Source organism: Podarcis gaigeae (genome assembly GCF_964106915.1).
Source record: "Podarcis gaigeae genome assembly, chromosome: 6".
Taxonomy (NCBI): Eukaryota; Metazoa; Chordata; class Lepidosauria; order Squamata; family Lacertidae; genus Podarcis; species Podarcis gaigeae.
In genome coordinates, this window is record NC_139682.1 from 62,491,931 (window position 1) to 62,498,490 (window position 6,560).

The following is a 6,560-nucleotide window of genomic DNA, read 5'->3' on the forward strand; positions in this document are numbered from 1 at the left end:
CATAGACTCTTTCAGGAAAAAAGCAGATTGGCAAGGAAAAAAGCAGATTGGTTTGAACCCGAGGTTCAAACCTAAAAGGACTCTGAAATTGGTTCTTTTTAATACCTACATAATTAAGAAACAGAAAGGCTGCAAACAATCTCTGCTTTCTCAAGGTGATCTTCATTCCAGAGGCTCATAGGATTTGCGGACCAGATAACATGTTAGCCTCTTGGGCATCTATTCCAGTTCCCCAGCGTGAGAAATTCCAGTAGTAGAGACTGGTGAAAAACAAGAACCAAAAAAGAAAAGAAAAAGAAAGTACCACAACCAAGTATGTGAATTGAGTGAGATGCAAGGAGCCTAAGGCACTGAATTCTTCCTTGACTTTTAAGGACAGTCATTCATATGCAGAGTCAAGAAAGATTCCTTGAAGCTCAAATTCCTTTGATCCTCAGTGCCTTGAGGCCAGGCCAAGATCAAAGGCCATGATGGCCTTGCAAGTTAGGAGAACATTCTCGGAAGAAAGGAAATGCCCCAGGAATCTATGGAGCAAGGTGCAACAGAATCAAGAGGGGATTCTTTACCTGCTGTGCCTCCATATAGGCCTTCTGTGACAAACCCCCAAGTGTTCTCTGAAGGTTGGATTCTAATAGAACCTCTCTAAATCCATTATGTCATCATCATCTGTGACTAGCCCAGCTTCAGAAGAAGCACACTTCCATTCTAACAAATATCACCTGACTAGAAATGAATAGGTTAGAAACTTTTTAACTTCCAGAGTTAATGTTGAATGCATTACTTCCAGCAAATGAGCCACCGTAGCTGCTAGAGGGCTGTGAAAATTTGTGTCCCAAGCTTTTTAGACCCACCTACCCATGTACTATACGAAACCCAAGTGCTGCATTGGTTGCCAGATGTGAAATATATTGGCATTATTTTCAGCTCTTCTACCCCATTACAAAGCAGAAGTGATTACCATATTTTTCTGTGTATAACACACCCCTATGTATAAGACGCCCTCTATTTTTTGGGACTCAAAATTAAGAAAATGCACTATGCACTATCTGTGTATATAAGATGACCCCTTATTTTAAACTTCAAAAATTTAGGAAAAAACATAGTCTTATACATGGAAAAATATGGTATGTTTAGCAAGTTTTTTGTTTTGTTTTTTACAAAGCTGATCTACAGCCTTTTCCATTGAGATAAATAGGGTGTTAATGCATGCAGCTTGCCAGTAAATGATGTCTGTAATAACACAGGACTAAACACATTCAGATACTTCACACACACACACACACACACACACACACACACACACACACACGTCTTTTTGTGAACAAAAACCCATGTACACTGTTAGGTTTAAAAATCACATTTGTTTATATTTTGCAGCTATTTACCTATGCTTGAAAAGCATTCCAAGTTGCAGTTTCCAACATTAAAATCCCATTGCACCCTTCTGCCTTTCTGGTCACCATTTTAGAAACATGTTAAATCCTAACCCTGACCCCAATATGCCCCAATGTTCTTTCTAACCTACTAAAGGTATTTATTTTGTTAATGGAAGTAAGCAACAATAAAAACTTTACTACTCGGGTGAATTGTTTTTCTCTGTCCACAACCACTACTGTGGGTAGAACATAGTACAAAACTCAATACCCTTCTTGTTAATCTGGTTTTGAAAATACATTCAAGTGGGTTAAATTTAACCATCAGAAAAGGCAGTAGACTCATGATTGCAACTGAAAGGAATTAAAATGTTTATTGATACACATTGCTCTGTGTGTGTGTGTGTGTGTGTGTGTGTGTGTGTGTAAACATCTGCAACAAATGTGGTGAGGTTGCTATGCAACCGCTTGCCAAGGCCACAAGGGATGAGGGTACGGGGAGGCCAATATAGCTCCTTACCAAGGGCAGAAGGGAGCCTAGGTACCACCTCTGCTTCCAAGAGCAGAACCAGCTCTTCCACTCACAGAAAGGCCTTTGTCTCAGAAACTGACGTCATTGCCACCTGTCTTGCTATGGCTTCCTCATCTGCTGTGCTGCTGTTTGATGTCCTTCTTAAGTTCTTATCAAATAAGATTGGATTTCATATCCTTGTTATTTACTGATGACACTTTCCTCATCCTCAGACCAGCTATCGATGTCCTATTCAGACAGCAAAAATTACACTGAATCAAAAGTCAGCTTCACCATTTCTCAAAGGTTGCACAGAGCTGGACTTTTCCATTTTGGGTTGTCATGGAATCAGCCATATCCGGTGGTTCTTTGAGTGTTTGCAGAGACAGATTAATATCTAGTAGTATGGAACACCAGTTGCAGGTATCCTCGTGGAAGAGAAGAGCAATGATCGGTTTGAATAAAGAGTTGACTATCTAGAAACACCCTAGTAGAACCAAGGCTGGACAATTTTGATATGAATACTGCTGAAAACTTGCCTTGGTACAGATAATTAGAGAAAATTGCCCTGACAAAATGCTTAACTTTTAATTCACTGTTTTCAAACCCTAAAAGATTAGAAACCTTGACAGCTTACGGTATGGGTAGACAAACTAAGGCCCGGGGGCTGGATCTGGCCCAATCGCCTTCTCAATCCAGCCTGCAGACGGTCTGGGAATCAGCGTGTTTTTACTTGAGTAGAATGTCTCCTTTTATTTAAAATGCATCTCTGGGTTATTTGTGAGGCCTGCCTGGTGTTTTTACATGAGTAGAATGTGTGCTTCTATTAAAAATGCATCTCTGGGTTATTTGTGGGGCATAGGAATTTGTTCACACACACTCCCCAATATAGTCCAGCTGACCCCTGGCTTAGGGCATGCTATAAATGCAATATTGTGCTCGCTGCAGTTCTCCAGGCAGTAAGAGTTCCAGGGCTGCAGCATTTACTCTGCTTTCATTACTTTTGGAAGGCAATCTCTAGAGATGTACTGGCATAATATTTGGTTTATTTACAAATACACAGGTTGAGCATAGATGGAAAAATAGCTCAAGCACACAACAGACAACCAGAACCCACCATATCAAATCTCCAGCAGCCAAGGATTTATACAGAACCCCAACTCAGCTTATTTCCTCTTACTTAAACTGCAGTCTATTTTTTTGTTCCCTTTCAGACAGAGATAAGCTGCCCTCATCCCTAGCTTGACTTCTTAGTTCCCATTGAGACAGGTTGCTGGGATATCAATGCTATCAACATCCTTTTGATAAACTTAAGCAAATGGCCAGGTGTTACCCCAGAAAGGAACCCACACTTCACAGAAATCTGATAGGAAACCCGTAACTAAAATTACCTTAGAACCAGGCTTCAAGGAGGTGGGAGGGGTTAGGAGAAAGGAGGCAGATTTTTTTTTTTTAAAGAGCTGTGGGTTTTCCTACACTGACTCATACAGAGTAGAATTTTCTTAAACTAGAAACAATATGCTGTTCTCAAATTATTGGTAATGTAGGTCACCAACTGCTTCTCTTCCCCCCTCTCAGTTGATTCATGCAGCAGTGAATTCTGAATAAGATACATTAGGGAAGAAGGAAAGTTTTATTCTGCAACTATTAGTAATGAAATCAAGTTAAGCGTGGAACTGGGACACATGGCCTGATGGAGAATAAGGTAAATCTATCAATATCTTCAAGACAATTGATAAGCCTGAACTATGTGGGGTTGTTTTCCAAATCTTTGTTAGCAGGGTTAAACTACAGTGTATCACAGCTTTTTTTGACTATGCTGTTAATAGGTGGGTGTACATATTTTCTACAGCAGTTAAAAATTATTAGCATTTGACTGTTATAAAATTTCAGAGCATGCAATGTTAAGATGTTTTGTGCTAAGCTGGTATAATAGAGATGGTCTTGATCTTCCCATAGACATCGGTTCTTCCTGTTTGACAGGCTTATCCCTTTTTTATCACCTGCCTCTGTTAAGATATTGCTTTTAATCTTTCCCTTGCTTTATTCTACGTACAGTGGTACCTCAGGTTAAGTACTTAATTCATTCCAGAGGTCTGTTCTTAACCTGAAACTGTTCTTAACCTGAAGCACCACTTTAGCTAATGGGGCCTCCTGCTGCCGGAGCACGATTTCTGTTCTCATCCTGAAGCAAAGTTCTTAACCTGAGGTACTATTTCTGGGTTAGCGGAGTCTGTAACCTGAAGCATATGTAACCTGAAGTGTATGTAACCCGTGGTACCACTGTACACACATCTACACTAGAGTTCTTTAGGATATAGATCCCTCCTCTGACAGATGAGGTGAAGCATGTACTAGTGCTGAAGCATTCTATTTTAAGATTAAATATTATTTAGATAAAGGTTACATGCCCTCTTGCTGTCCCTAGCTATCAGAGATGGTTCCTGTTCTTGTTACCTATCCTGTAGGTAACCTTGTAAATCACTGTTCCTATTTTGTCCCTGGCTTTGCTCGTTGGGGATGCCTTGCTTTTGTCAGTGTGAGCTGCTTGAATTCTGTTTTTTTTTCAGAGTTCTGCTCTTCCAACCGGGTTCTCTGCAAGCGAGATCTCTTGTGGAGAGTGTTAGCAGGACTGTTTGTGTCCCTAATCACACATCAGAGAAACATGCGCATCTACAGATGTAGCTTCAGAAGCAAGATATCTAGGGATCTTTTATCCAGAGTCGTTGCACGTCACTGGGGACACTGCACTGCAACTTTAAATCTCTTTAATTAAATGGGGGGAATCAACAAGGGACACTGAATCCCCATTTCAAAGTTCCAAGAGAAAACCTGCATTTAATTACAGCACTAAAACAGCATTTGAGAGTAGGATAGTTTTATGTCCTCACTCCTGAATTACAAAATTCAGTGTGTACGGAATAATAAAGTGGTTCAAGTAAAATTGTACAAAGACTACCCAAACCTAGGCTGCTTAAAGAGCAGCTTACGTTTAACTGTTTGCTATGATAAAAACAGGAATAGAGGTAGGGAATCTTACTGTTGCAGTTGCACCTCCTAATAGCTGGTACAGCAGGATTAGAGGTGAGATGGACACCATTGCTAGAGACAGGATGAACTTTAAACTAAGTTTATTGGTTTATTAAAGGGGTGCATAAGGAAATACTGGTATTTTCACTAGGGTCTTAAAGGTGCATGTTACTGCCTCCCTTCTCCTGATGTTCACCAGACAAACAAGACAGTGGGTATTAATATTTAGCCCTCATCTTTCTTTGGAAACCCTCACACCTCCCTCATGGGCTCCCTTCTCCTGAAACTCCTCCAGCTGTAAAATCTCAACTGTCTGAAAGCTGCCTCCAATACTTATGAAAATGACCTTTCATGGTGTACTATGGTCAGGTCAAACCTACATTTAACTTGGAATCCAAAGAAATGAAGCAAAGAACCACTCAACTTCTTCCACAATACCAAAGGAGTTTGGAGGTGGGATGATGGGTTTGCGGGGAGGTCAAAGTTAAGCATTGAGTTGCTCTTTCCACCCCAGCGTTGTTGTCAGCCTTGCTGATGTGGTCCAAAGGAAAGCAGAGCAATACATTTGGCACCAGCTGGGCTGCAGGAGTTGCTGGAAGGAGATGTGCAAGGTGCCATCCAACCCTCTTAGGGACTCTACTCCAGATTTGTGTAGGGTTTACTCCTTAGCCTTTTCTTATCCTGAAGATATGCTGCAAGGTCTCTCCTAGATGGGCTACCTTCCCATCTGTCCCTCACTTCCCTCTACAACATGTGCAAAAAAGCCTTCTTGACCACTGGACCCACTATTTGTCTCATCCACTCAATCTGCTGGAGCCAGTCTTCACTTGCAAAGGAAGTTCTTAACTTACCGAGGGTCTGAGGCCCATCAACTACTCTCACCTGGTTTAGCCAGCCAGTCAAAGTCATTCCTGTGTTGTGGGCACCGCCGCATGCCGAAAGCTTCTAGGAGCCACAGGTGAAAGCTGAGTGCAGAGTGGGGACCAAAGGTGGACAAACTACCCCAGAAAGGTACGTCCCCCACCAGAGGTACTACCAGTGCTATTTTTCTAGAAAAAGAGGTGCCAGAACCAGTGCTTTTTCTGGGGGGTACTCAAGGGTATGCAGTACCAGCACTTTTTCTCCTGGAAGAAAAGCACTGGCTGGAACTCACCATGAAAGCCTTCCTTGTTCTCTTATAATGGCGCTGGTGCCCACCTGGAAGGTGCTGGAACTGAGTTCTGGTGAGTTCTGGCTGGGGAAAAACCCCTGGGTTCCTTGCTCTAACACACCATCCACCTCAAGTTTCATATTTTCATATACAGTATTCTTCATTCATGTATCCCAATGTTACCTCCTGAGGTTATCTTAAAATAGAAACATCCTTATATAACTATTGTCCAGCAGGATAATATAAGGCACAAATGAATATTCACTGTACTTAGAAGGTGTCACAAGGCCTAACCTACATTCAATGTACTTTTGTTAATGAAGTTTTGTTAACAATCTTGTACTAATTATAGAGGTAAGTATGGTTGCAGAAATTTATTTCCTATGCCAATTTCACCGCTTCCAGTTGAATAGGTCTTTGTTCAACATTCTGCCATTGATGTTTTATGGCATTATTTTTCTTTACTCTTTAGGAAATAGTTTAATAGAAAAAGCCC

The 6,560-nt window shown here is 41.2% G+C and overlaps 1 long non-coding RNA gene across 3 annotated transcripts in view; it reads right to left on the reverse strand.

The window, feature by feature from the left end:
* Window positions 1-109: 109 nt before the first annotated feature.
* Window positions 110-6,560, reverse strand: part of LOC310846495 — a 33,440-nt gene continuing 26,989 nt past the window's right edge. For 2 of the 3 annotated variants that reach the window (XR_014565341.1, XR_014565342.1), the window contains one exon: window positions 110-260. This is a non-coding gene — a long non-coding RNA (uncharacterized lncRNA). Of the gene's footprint in view, window positions 261-566; window positions 689-6,560 lie in introns of those variants that run through there. The other variant, XR_014565343.1, reaches the window with a different exon arrangement.